Below are 16,844 nucleotides of genomic sequence, written 5' to 3'. Positions count from 1 at the left end.
ATTCTCGAAGATTCCATAAAACTGTCTCAGGCTTGATAGCACTAATTTGGAGTTTGGAGGATAAAAGATGGACAAAACTTGTTTTTGTTTCTTAACTCGTTTGGCAAGAGGGATAAGGGATAATTAATTTCGAGATTAAATTTGAGATGAGCTTATCTCATATTTGATTGAGATAAAATCATGGTATAACTAATCCCGGGATTAATTATGGATTGTAGTATTTTTTTTTATCCTAGGGGAGGGGTGGGATAACTAATTCCGGGATAATTAATCATAGGATAACTTGTTTTCCAACCAAATGACCCCTTAGTTTTTTATTATTATTATGTGTTCCTTTCATATTATCTCTTTCTTTCTGTTAATGCATAATTGCATATACATATTAGAATTTATTGTATGTTGTCCTCTTATATATAAGTTAAAGAAATTATATTAACATTGTATTAGAGCAGGCTGGGGTTATAATTCAAGTTTTGATGTTACATATCTCAATTTATTAAAAAAAATTACGTGTTTGGACCAATCAGAAAGAATCTAACTCCACAATTCTGGCATCAAATTATTTTCTTTCGCTTAGAGCAATTTCGCGTTATATTTGTCCGTTCCTTGATTGTGGCATCAAAGTATTGTTAACTTAGTGGACGTTTGGATATAAGAATTGTAAAATTCCAAAAAAAAGTAAAATTATTTTTCAAGTGAAAATGGTATTTGAAAATTAGAGTTGTGTTTGGACATGAATATAATTTTTTTTGGTTGTTTTTGAATTTTTATGAGTGATATGAGTGAAAATTTGAAAAATAACCTTTTGGAGTTTTTAAAATTTTCGAAAAATTCCAAAATTCATCTTAAAGTGAAAATTAGAAATTTTATCGCCAAACACTGATTTCGAAAAAAAGTGAAAAAAATCTTATGTCCAAACGGGCTCTTAGACTTCTTGAACCTAATATTTTCGGAAGTATTTTAACCAGAAATTTTATTATTTTGAAGTATTCTTAAACAATATTTATATTTTTTAGTTTTTTTAAAAAAAAAGGTGATGAATTAATCTGTAGACGATCTATAACTAGAAAAACTAAGAAAAACTTTGTTATTATCGGACGTCCAAGCGGAGAGAATATAATAATATGGAATTTCCAAATATTAAAGTCAATACCATAAAAACCTATCAGTATCACCAATGTCAAGAATATAGCAAAGCTATTTTTTGTCATTTCTTTTTTTGGCATATTCATATGGCTGGGGAAAAAAAGGATATCTACAATTTTTTCTTTAATTTCCTGTCACTAAATTCTCCCACTAACCTACAAAAACTGGACATCGCTAAATCAGATAAAAGTTGAACGATCTTCTTGTTCTCTCAATTGACATATTACAACATGGTGGCACGTTATGTTCGTGGCATATCCAAATTTTTAAATTACGGGCACTGAATTGTTCTTAATTTGAAAATTAATGCTTAGACTGGGTGCTTAATTAATATATATTTGTATAAATTACTAATTTTTCTATAGAGTAATAATGCTGGTTTTTAAAAGTGATGGGTGGACTCTTTCTTCCAAAATGCTCTCGGCGCACGTTAGTTAAACGTACGCCGAGCTCATAACCATGGCGAAAGGAAGAGGCAGGGGAAGGGGAAGACCTCGGAAATACCCATTAACAGCACTAGAAGCGATACTAACTACGAATCAGCCATTAATGGAGAAAATTCCTTCATTAACCACTCCACCAGCTTCAATTCAGAGTTCAGCTCAAAATTCAGATCTCTGTAAAGGAGCAGCTGCATGTGCAATTGGATCAACTTCAAGTTAATCAAACGTAGCTAAGAGGCTAGATTTGACAATTACAGCTCCTAAAGGAATAGTTTCAGAAGGGATGGAAGTGCAATCCAATGGAACAGTAACTATGCAGATTCCAATCCAGATGCAGAGTGACCTAGCTGATAAAGAGGAAGAACCAGTAGTGAGGAATGATCGAAAGGAAGATGCTAAGCCTCCATGGACACACTCTTCCAGAAGAACAGGTTTGCTTCTAATGGTATGTCACTTTCATACATAGCACCATTATTAGTAGATGGAGAACCTGTAGTCCAATTAGACAAGGTAGAGGTGGAAGAAGAAGAATCTAAATGGAAATGTGCTTTGATTGCATATATCTTAGGAGATGGAGCGGGGTATAATACGATGAAAAGATATATTGGTATTCACTGGTCTCATGTTCCAGAACCTGACCTATTTTACCATGAGGAAGGCTACTATATAATTAGATTTAAGAATATGGATGATGCTCATGAAATCCTATGTGCAGGACCTTATTCCATAGCTAGTAAACCTATCATTCTGAAGCCATGGACCCCGGAGTTTGATTTTACAGAGGAATTTCCTACATCCATTCCATTGTGGACTAAATTCCCTAAATTACCTATGTCATGTTGGGGTGTGGGGTCCTTAAGAAGAATAGCAAGTGTGATTGAGAAGCCTATTTTTGCTGATGAGTGTACAACAAAACAAACTAGAATCTCCTATGCCAGGATGCTTATTGAGGTTAATGTTACTAAGGAACTACCAAGTGAAGTGTGGGTGATGGATCCAAGTGGGAAAAAGTTTCTACAGAGTGTAATCTATGACTGGAAGCCTGCCTATTGTGAGAAATGCTTAGTAGTGGGACACAGATGTTCAACTCAGAGAACGATTGGTAACCAAGTGCCTACTAAGAAGGGTAGAGTTATTCAAGAATGGAGAACTAAAGTACCAGCTCCTGCTACTCAAGTAGAGTCTGTACAGATTCAAATGCAGGAAGTTCAGCATGATACTAGTACCAAGATAGCTGAAATTCAGAAGACTAAGGAGAAGACTCAACCAAGGGCTGATCATAATGATGCAGGACAGGAAGATAAAGGGAAAGCAATACAGAGTCCAGAGCTCAACATCATAAACTTTCCTCCACTAACACCTATTCCTGTTAGGAATAGATTTGAGCCAGTGTCTAATAGCAAACATGACATTCCACCTAGTGATAGAGGTGGAACAAGTACTCATTGATGAAGTGATTATTCTGGAATATCAGGGGTGTAAATAAAAGATATAATCAAAAGGAAGTTAGAAAATACATTAGAAGCAATAAAATAAAGTTGGTAGCACTAGCAGAAACCAAGGTTAAAGAAGAAAATGTCAAAAAATATCGAAGTATATTATGTCTGGATGGGGTATATTGACTAACTACAAAGAAGCTAAGAATGGTAAAGTGTGGCTGTTATGGGATACTAATCATCTGATGGTTACTAGAGTCAGTGATGACTTGATCACGCCCAACTCTAGTTCTAAAAAGGATAAGCGGTAGCTGCAAATATAATCCGATCTATAAGTCCGGAGTTGAATCCCTCAGAGAACTAAGGCTTAGCTGTATCTGTTTAATATCACTAAGAAGACAAGATTGAACAATTTTCTAAATTATAAAGATTGAGATTTATATTTCTAACTAATTAACTAGCAAATACTATAAAGCGGTAAAATTATCAACTAACGAGACAAAGGGTTGAAGACTAAATTAAGGAGGTCTAGAGTTATGATTTCCCCAATTGTCGGAATCCTTCTAGCTAGGTTCCCTACAATTTTGCCAATGTATTATCTACTGATCGTGAGCACTTTATATGTCGTAATTCTCTCTCGAGCAACTACAACAATTTACTAGACATATTCTCTCAAACTACGCTAGTTGGCTTTATCTAACCGCTCATTATGACCACGTCAAGGCTTGTTATTTCTAAACCTGCCTTTAAACCCATTGTATTGATTTCTCACATATGTTAGGAGTGACGTTGTTCAACAACTACCTAAATATGTACTCTCTCTCGAGTGCTACACACTAAATAGGCACAGTCAATTGATGACCATTCAATCAACAACAACAAACAAGTAGTTGAACAAGTAGAGAAATCCAACGGCTCGATTATATAAAAACATAACAAGAATTTATCCTACAAAAGGTTCTATCAAAACCCTAGATAACAAATTAGCTATTCATAATAGTATGTAAAACTACAATACTAAAAGTCATAACCAACGATGAAAAAATAGGAAGAGGAAGGAAAAACTCGTAGAAGAATTCCCCACCTTGCTCCTATTGTGTCTCTGCCTCCTTAGATCGAATCTGTGTCAAAAATTGATCTCTTCTCTCAAAAATACCATTTTCCATGTATATATACCAAGTAGGGTCGGGCCCAAATAATTATACCTTCTCCTACGCGAAAAAAGACAATTTTTGACGTCTGGACGGTCGCGGCCGCGGTATTTGGCAAGTGTACTGCCTCAGCCCGCCTCAGGTCCGCGGTCGCGGTTTCGACCGCGTTTTTCACCCTGTTCCGTTTGGAATTTGGAAAAACGTAAAACATGAAAGTTGTAGCCCTTTGAGTTAAATTTCCAACTATATATTTTGGAGCCCAAATGGAGTTCTAAAGCGAAAAGTTATGTACATTTTACTAGACAGTGCGCAATATGCCTACTCGATTCTTCGTTTTGTTGCTCTATCATCCGTTGATCCCCGAATACGATCCCGGTTTAATTTCTTGGACTTTTACTCAGACTTCAAAGCTCCAAATCAGTTGAATTCATTCCATAACATCTACAAAGCTCGGAATCACTCCTACAAGGCATAAAACACACAATTAGTGCAAGACACTAGTGATTAAAGCTCAAACTCAATTAAAGTGCAATAAATTTGAGTGTAATAAGCGACTAAAATACGTAATTATAGCCTATCATCATCACCCCACACTTAAAGCATTGCTCGTTCTCGAGCAATCAAACTACAATTTTTTTTATAGACACGACCTTTTTAAACAATTCTCCTAACTCATCACACCAAGAGTATTTAAAATAGACTAAGCACAAAAGCGTAACATCTTCACCTCAAGATTTGACTCACAAGTACCACGCATTATTCACAACTCACCCACTTACTCTAACATAGAGGTCACTGACATTACCTTTCCTTCATGAATCAAGTGCCCTCACACAATAAAAGAGAGTAGTTCCACACAATAAAATTTAAGAACACTTAGGAACTCAAGATAGAAAGAATTCACTCACTCTCAGAAATAACATTCATATGCCACAAAAGATGCACCATAAGCTTGCCCGTAGTGTACTACTCCACTAATCGAGCTCATTCAATCTAGGATCAATTAAGACTTTATTTGGTTATAATGTAGGCTACGGGACGGGTATGATACATTTAGATAAGAGTGACCAGACCTCCCTAAGCACTTTAATACATATACTTTAACATTCAACCCATACTTATGTTAAACCAAAACCCCACCTTCAATGTATATTACCCCATTCTTCTTTAAGCACACTTACATCAAAAACCACCACTTATCAAGGAATATTTTTTTTCCACAATAATCGAACTATTTTTTTTCTTTTTTTTTTCAATTCAAGTGGCTCTTACTTTTTTCAAAACAGTGCACCTTTCTCCTTATTTCATTAGTTGCACTCAAAAGCCAAACCAGTCACCCCACACTTTAACTTTTATACAGTTCAAAATAATTCAAGTGCTCATGAGAGGTTACAATGGTTCAAATAGATGGTTAATTCAAACAAATGGGTAAGGTTTGTAATGTGGTTGCCAAAGAAACAAGATTACAGGCTCAAAGGGGTTAACTACGATACATAACAATTAGGTGGGTAAAATATACATATCTGGCTCAACAAAGAAACGCCTATATCACTTCTAAGACTGAACAAAACTACTATTTCGCTTCACAAACACACAGAGCAAGTTCTAGGCATCAAATGCAATGCACAGAATATAACAAATCCTTACACACACATGGCACATAACTCACTCAGGATTGGTTTCATCAAGACACTCTAGTCAAAGCAGTTAAGCAAATTTAAGATCATAAAATTTAAGGTACTTATACAAGAGTAAAAAACTGAGCCTAAGCGTCACAACCAAAGTACTCACTATTCTCAAGGCATAACAAAGTCAAGAGATATTGCTTCAATTCAAAACACAACACAATGGCTCCTACTCCCCAAAAAAAACTAACTACACCCGGTTCAAACAAAATCCTTGGAAAAGAACCGCGACACCAAGAAAAACCAAGGGGGAATTGCTACACTACCTAACAAAAGAAAATCTTTTTATTTTATTTTTTCTTTAGACTTAAATCCCTCAAGAAAATTGTCTAATAGATCCATCGTCGGGAAAAGTCCAATCTTTTCTAAAAAAAATTATTCAATTACACTAACACAACTAAAATAGCATAGAAAGTCACCCAGACAATCTCCTCACCCCACATTTAAAATTGTGCAGTGTCCCCAATGCACAACATAACTAATAAAAGGGTAAAAGAGACTCCCTGCTAGGCCAAAGGCCGAAGCACTAACAGCTCATGGGGTACTCAGACTTCTCCCAAGCTTGGTCCTTCGTGCGGGTACCTCACACTTAGTTCCAACCATTTGGTTTGCTGTTGCATCCTTCCAATACCTTTGCTTTCCATGCTCCTAGAAAATAAATAATTTACACTACAAAAATAACACAATTAAAAAATAAATAAAAGAAATCAATAAAGCCGGGTTGCCTCCCAACAAGCGATTGATTTAACGTCGCGGCATTATGCGAATCACTTTTTGCCTCCACCTCGAGCTTATGAATTGAACCCCAAGTTTTGATTCAAGCTTATGATTATGGTCATGGGGCGGTGGAACGAATCTAACTGGCCCAAGGAAATAATGTAGTATTCTTCACTCCTTGGCCTTTGTATGAGGTATGTAATCCTCACTCTCTAGTACAAAGTAGAAATGGGGATATTAAGTGCTATCTGACTATTGCCTATGGATCTAATGGGCTGAAACAAAGAAGAGAATTGTGGAAGAATCTTCAACAAATTTCTACAACTGTTACTGGTCCATGGTTGGTTGCAGGTGATTTTAATGTTGTGTTATATTCTAGTGATCGACTGTCTTGTAATCCTGTTAGCTTTGCAGAAACTCAAGAGTTCAGCTCATGTCTGCAACATACAACTTTGTCTGAACTACCTTGGCAGGGTGAGTATTACACTTGGACAAACAAGCAGCTTGGAGTTGATAAGGTTAGCAGCAGAATTGATAGAGTTTTTGGTAATTATGAATGGATGATGAATTGGAATCATGTGGAGATAGTCTATGATCTTCCTCAAATATTAGATCATGCCCCTATGGTGTTAACTCTAGCAAGCTCATCTTGGGCTGGGACAGTTCCATTTCGATTCTTCAATGTATGGACTAATCACCAGGAATTCACTCAGATAGTGGCTGAAGTGTGGAATACAAAGAACTCTAATGGTACTATGAAATCTATATGGTATAAATTGAAAGCATTAAAAGCTCCCTTAAAAGCTTTGAATGTTAAGGAGTTTAAAGGAATTAATCTGAGAACTGAAGCAGCTAGAATGGATCTTAAAGATATACAAGAACAACTCTCAAGTAAGTACTTAGACAGTCTGTTGAAAAGGGAGAAGGAGACTCTACTTAACTTAGAGAACTGGTCAATGATTGAAGAGAGTATCCTACAGCAGAAGGCAAGGGCTAAATGGATCCAACTAGGAGATGCTAATACCAAATATTTTACAGCTGTTATGAAAGATAGATCACAAAGGAAACATATCAATGAAATCACTACAAGGTGTGGAGGTAGAGTCACTGATCCTGAAGGTATTAAAGGAGAGATATTGAATTTCTTTAAGTCTCTTATGGGATCAACAACAAGATCGCTTCCAGCCATAAACAGATTGTACATGTCAAATAGTCCCAGACTAACTCAACAACAAAAAAGAGATCTCTGTGCAGATGTTACTGATCAGGAAATTTTAGAGAGCCTCAAAGCTATAGGAGATGATAAAGCACCTGGTATCGATAGCTATAATATTGTCTTCTTCAAGAAATCATGGAGCATTATCAGTAAACAAGTTACAGATGCTATTAGGGAATTCTTCCTAACTTCTAAGATGTATAAGCTAATCAATTGTTCCACTATCACTCTAGTACCTAAAGTTGCTAAACCTGCCACAATCAAAGAATATTGGCCACTTGCATGTTGTATAGTGTTATATAAAGTGATCTCAAAGGTCCTAGCTGCTAGACTTCAAAAGATCATGGCATATATAATCTCTAAATCCCAAGCTGGTTTTGTTCCTGGTAGGAGAATTACAGATAATGTGATATTGGCCCATGAGCTAGTAAAGTCCTACACTAGAGCCCAAATATCTCCCAGATACATGATTAAGATAGACCTCCAAAAGGCATATGATTCAGTAGAATAGATATTTTTACAACAGGTGATGGAGGAGATTGGTTTTCCTGACAAATTTATAAAGTGGATCATGGAATGTATCAAATCAGTCAGCTACACTGTGCTTATTAATGGAGAAACTACTAAACCTTTTGAAGCTGCTAAGGGTCTTAGATAAGGAGATCCTATCTCACCTTTCCTGTTTGCTATTGTCATGGAGTACTTGAGCAGATCATTCATTGAAATGGGAAAGGACAAGTTGTTTCAATATCATCCTAGGTGCAAAAAATTGGGCATAACTCACCTGAGTTTTGCTGACGATCTTCTTCTTTTTTCTAAAGGTGATCTTACTTCTATATCTACCCTGTACCAATACTTCTCTCAGTTTTCAAAGGCATCTGGATTGCAAGCTAATATGGGTAAAAGCTCAGTGTATTTTGGGGGTGTGAAACAGGAAGTTAAGCAGAAGATATTGAACTATCTTGGATTTGTACTAGGGGAGTTACCTTTTAAATACTTAGGCATTCCTCTATCTTCTAAGAAAATCGCATTGATCCAATGTCAGCCCTTAATTGATAGAATCATAGAAAAGATTTTATCTTGGACTGCAAAGAAGCTCTCTTAGCTGGTCGAATACAGTTAGTCAAATCTGTTATTTTTGGTATTCAAGCCTATTGGGCTCATTTGTTTATTCTGCCTATGAAAGTGTTAAAGATGATAGATGCTATGTGTAGAAGCTACATATGGTTGGGTAGTAATACTATTACTAGAAAGAGCTATGTGGCATGGGACAAAATGTGTACTTCAAAATCAACTGGAGGTATGAATATAATTAATCTGATGCTCTGGAACAAGGCTGCAATTGCTAAAGTCTGCTGGGATTTAGCTCATAAAGAAGACAAACTATGGATTAGATGGATCAATGCCTACTACATCAAGCAGCAACAGATTCAGACCATGCCTATTCCAAAGCAAGATAGTTGGATGGTTCGAAGAATAATAGCTTCCAGAGATGTTCTACAACAAATTCAGTGCACAAGGGATGACAAAGAGACTATCAGACATATGTATCTACAACTACTGGGAGACTTACCAAGAGTGAATTGGAAGAGCTTGGTATTTCAGAATTCTGCTCGACCAAAGGCTATTTTCAGTCTATGGTTAATGTTGCATGGGAGATTACCTACCAAGGATGGAGTAGCAAGCTAGGGGCTGAACATTGATCAGAGTTGTGTATTATGCCAGGAACAATTAGAAACAAGAGATCATATATTTTTACATTGTTCATATGCAACAGAATTATGGAGTAGAATATGGAAATGGATTCAAGAAGATCAAGGAAACAACAACAATTGGCAACATCATCTTCAGTGGATCATCAAGAAAGCAAAAGGGAAATCTAACCATGCCAACATCTTCAGATTGGTATTCACAGAAGCATCCTATGTGTTATGGCTGGAAAGGAATAATCGTATCTTTGAAAAAAGATATCGTAATTATGAAAGTTTACTACGAGATATAGCCTATATTAGTAATGTTAGAGTTGAGCCTAATGCTAGAATCCAATTACAGAAATACTTATTAGTATAGTGAGTAGTAGCTTGTATAGTCCTCTTAAGTAGATTATTGTTGCAGTGATGTAGTTGAAATAGTCAGTAGAGTGTGATGCTTGACTATAGTTTTGTAATGGTTTACTTTGGTGATTAATACAAAGAAAGTTAATTACCAAAAAAAAAAGCGATGGGTGCTTAGCACCCATAATAGATGACGTGGATGTAATTCTATAATGAGAATAGGTCGTTTCTTTGAATCTCAACTTTAAGAATTTAATTAGTATATATCGGCATTATTGTATATGGGATGTTGAAATTAGGGGAAAGAGTGCAGTTTGTATTTCAAAATGTAGCCCTGATCCGAAAATGGGCCTCTATCTTTGTATTTTAAAGAGCAAACTTCCGTATTGAACCACCAATCAGCGCCCTCCGTCGTGATCCACTCCCGACGGGACCGCCTTCACCTGACGACCGTCGTCATATCACTTTTTTGTTTTTCTATAATTGAACCTCTGCCCACTGTTTCGCTTTGCTTACATAAATAGTGGGCGTTCCCAAAAAATTTCTTCTTCTTCAAGAATGCTTCAAATAGAGGGGAAATATACTGTTCGAAATTAATGTTTATTATTTGGTTAAAAATCAAAATTATTCAGTTAACTAATAAAATATTTTGCACTATTAATCCCTTAATCTCCCTATCCTCTGTTGCTACTCGTGCATATCAAACATGAATATTTTATCAATCTCTTTTTTGGACCAATTTTTTCATAAAAAATTGAATATGAGGCTAATATTTAAAAGTCATTTTAGATTATGTATTAGACTAGAGAACATTTCTTTTGAATATTGGTATATTACAAAATATATATACAAAATAGACTGTCACTATACAAAAATTATGTAAAATAGGCAGTCACTATTCAAAATATATACAGAAATAGACTGTCATTATACGAAAAATATACTAAATAGACTGTCACTATACAAAAAATATAAAAAATAGACTTGTCACTATACAACTTATATACAATAGACTGTCACTATACAAAATATATACAAAATAGACTGTCACTATACAAAAAATATAGTAAATAGACTGTCACTATACAAAAAAATACAAATATACTGTCACTATACAAAATAGACTGTCACTATACAAAAAATATACAAAATAGATATTTCGGGCTATTAGATGTAATATGTTTGGGCCAGAAGGTCATTTTGTGCCAATGGGCAAAATTATGGGTTATTAAAATTTTGAGGGGCTATAGAGAGGTAGTTTTCTTTATTTTAAATGGGCCTTTTTCTTTGAAATTAGGGGAATGAGTGCAGCTTCTTTGTATTTCAAAATGTAGCCCTGATACGAAAATGGGCCTCTATCTTTGTAATTTTAATGGGCCTCTTTCTCTGAAATGTAAGTGGGCCAATTACAACAATGTCTTCAAATGGATCGAACCCAAGGCATTCCAGGTTTTACAAGGGAAATATAAATGAAATTTTACCTCATATACCAAAGGTATACACCCTATTTATTATAAATTAAAATCATTTTAAAATTTAATATTCTATATCTACCTTTTATATTTTATAGCAAAATAAGTATTTATGGGTATATACTTACCATTGAGGCATGAAATAAGGCATTAAATATGCGATTTATGTTTTTCCTCTCTCTTAGACAGCTGGACATACCTATTTTTAAGGTGATTGCCGTTACTGTATTCATGAATACATGACGCGAATACATGTGAATACATACGCATATAACTGGACTGTCCTGATTTTTAGGCCTTTTTACTGCTGTATTCATTACAGCAGCGCGAATACATGTGAATACATGTGCGTACAGCTGGACTGCCCTGATTTTAGGCGCTTTTTGCTGCTGTATTCATGAATACATGGCGCGAATACATGTGAATACATGCGTGTACAACTTGACTGCCCTGACTTCAGGCACCTTTTTACTGCTGTATTCATGAATATAGCAGCGCGAATACATGTGAATACATGCGCGTGCAACTGGACTGCCCTGATTTTAGGAGCTTTTTGCTGTTGTATTCATGAATACATGGCATGAATACATGTGAATACATGCGCATAGAGCTGGACTGTCTTGATTTTAGGCGTTTTTGGCTGCTGTATTGTTGAGATACAAGAAAATGCCATTACTTAGTTGGGTTGTCTTTCTTTTACTATCGGTCCCTAAGCCCACATTGTATGTATTTATTTATTAGTCTTTGTAGTGAGGGGAGATTTTTAAAAATAGCCAGATTTACAACTGGTCGTTCAAAAATAGCCCAATTTCAAAAGTAATCGAAATTTAGCCACTTTTTATGTAAAGATAAATCTGAGCGAAAACACTGTTCAAAACCCGGAAAATACTCCGGTATATTATGCTGGAGTTCCAGCATAAGTATACTTGAACTCCAACATATTATACTGGAGTTCCAGGATAGTATGCTGGAACTCCAGCATAATATGATGGAGTTCCAGCATAAGTACACTAGAACTCCAGCATAATATACTGGAGTTCCAACAAGTATAATGGTCCAGTATAATATACTGGAGTTTGGAGCATCAGTACTCCAGTCTCCAGTATATTATATTGGAGCCAGCAAAGTATACCGGTACAGCATAATATGCTGGAGTTCATACACAAGTGCACCGAACTCCAGTATATTATGTTGGACCGGTCTCTATTACGGCAAAACGATGACTATTTTTCATTGACTTGGTAAACGCTGGCTATTTTTGATTAACCAGTCCGAAAACTAGCTATACCGTGCTATTTTTACTGTAGTGAGTTATGGGCTGGCCCATATATAGAGGGAAAATATTATTTTGTAAAGACAGACTTTTTATTTTTATTTTTTCTGTTGAGAAGAAATAACAGATCTGGAAACTTCCGTCTCTCTTTCTCTCTCTCTCTATCTCACCATCTCATCTTCTTCGATTTGCTCAACAATGGAGTTTTATCATGGTATCAGAGTCCAGATCTAGATAGAACGGGAAATTATCTCTCATACGATGTTACCCTCATTCAGTTTCATCGGAGTTTTGAAGTTCCGCCGTCTCTTCGATTATTTGAGTTTTTCCGGCGAGTTTTCATCGGTGTTTTGAAGTTTTTTTTTTCCGGTGTTAATGACGGAGATGAGTGCCTTCCTAGTAGCACTTCAGCTTTCCTGATGATTTCATCAATCTTCTTCTAGTATTATCTGAAGGTTTTCTTTCGACCTAGGGTTTGGCTGGTTTCTGCTTTTGCTCATTCAACTAGTTACAAGGCCGTTGTTCCTTCCGGCCGCGAAGAAAATTTGGTAACCCTAGTTATATCTCCTCATTATTTTGTTTTGTGTGTGCATTTTTTCCTGATTAATTATGTAGAACAATGCCGAATAATGATGATTCTACATCTGCGTTACCAACTGCTACTCCACATGTCTCCCGTTCTGCTTTTCATGAGGATGATTATACGCATCCATGTCATCCTTTTTATGTCCATCCATATGATGTTTTAGGTCCTCTTTAGTTCTGTACTTTTTGATGGTACTGGGTATGGGAGTTGGAGACGAACCATCCTTGTGGCTTTATCTGTTAGAAATAAACTGGACTTCATTAATGGATCTTCAGTTAAGCCTCCTGTCAGTTCTCCCTTGGCGAGACAATGTCAGAGGTGTAATGATTTGGTTGTCTCTTGGTTAACCAACTCCTTGTCCAAGGACATTGCTCGTAGTGTTGAGTACTCTGAACTTGCCAAAGATATTTGGAGTGAGTTGGAGGAAAGATATGGTCAAGAAGATGCTGCAAAGATATTTGAGCTTAAGAAAGAACTTGCTCACATCTCACAAGGATCACTTGATATTGCTTCATATTTCAACAAAATCAAGCAATTGTGGGATGAAATTGATGCCTTGTCAATTAATAGAGTCAGGTCTTGTAGTAACTGTGGTTTCAAATCTGACTATCAGAAAGATGATGATGTTCAAAAGGTGTATCAATTTTTGATGGGTCTCAATGATGTATATGTGCAAACTAGAAGCAATATTTTCATGATCAAACCTTTTCCATCTGTGAGCACTATTTATAGTATATTGCTGTCAGATGAGAAGCAGAGGCAGGTCTCTACCTCTCCTCAGTTTCTCCCTACATCTGCATCTTTCAATGTTGGGGTCTCTAAGCAAGGGTTTCCTTCCAGAGTCAGTTTTGAAGTCAAAGACCTCTTACATGCAAATATTGTAAGAAACTAGGTCATAATATTGACAAGTGCTAAAAGCTACATGGGTATCCTTCAAACTTTAAATTCACAAAAGGGTCTGGTAGTAAGAAAACTGCAGCTCATGTTGAAGTGAACTCTACTTCTACTCCTGTTAATGTGGATTCTAATGTGGTTCCTAATTCTGTCTAGTCATCTGACTCTAGTAATGCTTCAATGGCTCCTGGTTTAACACAAGATCAATTCAACCAACTGATGATGTTACAGCAACAGTCCTATGTATCTGCTGATTCCTCCTCTACTTCCACTCTAATGGCTTCTGCTAACTTTGCTGGTAAGCTGTTATCAGAAAGTATTTTGCTTAAGTCATGCATGCTTTCACAAGTAGATAGTTTTGTTTGGATAATAGACTCTGGAGCTTCTGACCATATGACCTCTCATAAAGATTTACTTTTTAATCTACGGACTCTAACTATACCTTGTCTATTTTCTCTACCAAATGGTTACAAAGTAAAAGTTCATTTAGTAGGTTCTTTAAACTTGTTTCAAAATTTCACAATTCATCATGTTTTGTATGTTCCTTCTTTTCAATACAATCTTATTTCTGTTCATTAGTTGTTAGAATAGTACAATGGGATTGTTCTGTTTACCAGAACTCTTTGTGCTATACAGGCCCCTTCTCTGAAGATGCCTCTGGTTCTTGGTAAACTGGACCACAATCTTTACAAGCTCCTACTTCCTCCTATTTCTTCTCCCAGTACTGCATCCAGCTATTCTTCTAGTGTTTTTCCCCTGTTGTTCCCCCTATTATTTCCCCTGTCTGTGTTTTTCCTGAGATACAAGAAAATGCAAAGAATGTAAATGTTCCTGATGTTGTTGAAACACTTGTAAATACTGATGCAATTCTGAATAATATCAATAAAATGGATGTGGTTTGGCATTATAGACTTGGACATATCCCATTTTCTAGAATGAAACATATCCCTATGCTTGGGTCATAATTATCTTCTAAACAGTCTTTTTCATGTCGAATATGTCCACTATCCAGACAAACAAGATTGCCATTTCCTGATAGTAGCATACAATCCATAAAACCTTTTCAACTGATCCACATTGACACCTGGGGTCCATATCATTCTCCTACCTATTCTGGATCCAAATACTTTATGACCATTGTTGATGACTATTCAAGAGCCACTTGGACCCACCTAATGGAAGCCAAAAGCAATGCTTTTGACCTCCTAAAAGCTTTTGTTGCCATGACTGAAACTCAATTTCAATTGAAAGTCCAGCATGTAAGAAGTGACAACGCCTTAGAGTTGGGGTCCAGCATTCTTGGATCAAACTTCTTTTCTGAGAAAGGGATATTGCATCAGACAACATGTCCTCACACTCCACAACACAATGGGGTTGTGGAAAGAAAACACAGACATCTTTTGGAAACTGCTAGAGCTCTTCTTTTCCAATTTGGTCTTCGTCTTAGATTTTGGGGAGACTCCATACTCACAGCCACTTACTTGATAAATAGATTCCCTTCTAGTGTGTTAAAGAACAAAAGACCCTATGAGATCCTCTATAACAAACATCCCACATATTCAAATCTTAGAGCTTTTGGATGTTTATGTTGCTCTACTGTTCCAAAACCTCATAGGGACAAACTACAGCCTAGGGACATTCCTTGTGTGTTCATTGGTTATCCATTTGGGAAGAAGGGCTATAAACTGTATGATTTACAAAATAAAGTTTGTCTTGTCTCCAGAGATGATATATTTCATGAGCATGTTTTTCCATTTGTTAAATCTGGATCTTCTTCCCATATCATGTCAAATTTGCCATTTTTTGCATGTTTTGATCACAATACTCAACAACATTCTTCATTGTCCCATGATCTGTTTTACCCTGCACCATCAGCTGCATCCCCTGCTCCTTCTAGCCCTGTTTCTTCTGATCCTGAGCTATCTTTAAACAACTCTCATGTTTACTCTAATCTCCCTTTGTCCCTTCCTTCTGAATCTGATCCTCTCCTTTAAGGAGATCTTCTAGACCTCACAATCTTCCTTCATATTTGTAGAGTTATGTTTGTAATACCTAATCCTGGCTCCAATTCTGCTAATTCAACTGTTGTGTCTACTTCTAGTGAGCATCATGCATTTGAGCCTACTAATTATTCTCAGGCAGCAGCTATCCCTGAGTGGCAGATTGTTATGAGAAAGGAGTTTGAGGCATTGGAGACTAATGGAACTTGGGACATAGTTGAGTTACCCAAAGGCAATAAGCCAATTGGCTACAGATGGGTATACAAAATCAAGTACAAAGCTGATGGGAGTATAGAAAGATATAAAGCTAGACTTGTAGTTAGGGGTGATACACAAATTGAAGGCATAGATTTTCATGAAACTTTCTCTCCTGTGGTTAAGATGTCTACTTTTAAAACTTTAATTGTTGTAGCTGTTAAAAGAAATTGGCCAATGTTTCAATTAGATGTTAATAATGCTTTCTTGCATGAGAATTTGGATGAAGAAGTTTTTATGAAACTCCCACCTGGACTTTCAGTATCTACTGCATTCACTGCTTCTGTTCCCAGTACTTTAGTTTGTAAACTCAAAAAATCTTTGTATGGTTTCAGATAAGCTTCAAGGCAATGGTATGCAAAGTTGTCTCAGTCCTTGTCCTCTAGAGGTTATTCACACTCTTTCAATGATTATTCACTCTTTACTAAGGGTTCTGGTGATACTTTAGTACTCTTAGTGGTCTATGTTGATGATATCATCATCATTGGGATAGATGTGTCTGAGATTGATGCTGTG

The sequence above is a fragment of the Nicotiana attenuata genome, chromosome 6 (assembly GCF_001879085.1).
Source record: "Nicotiana attenuata strain UT chromosome 6, NIATTr2, whole genome shotgun sequence".
In the NCBI taxonomy this organism is placed as follows: domain Eukaryota; kingdom Viridiplantae; phylum Streptophyta; class Magnoliopsida; order Solanales; family Solanaceae; genus Nicotiana; species Nicotiana attenuata.
This window is presented reverse-complemented; position numbering follows the sequence as displayed.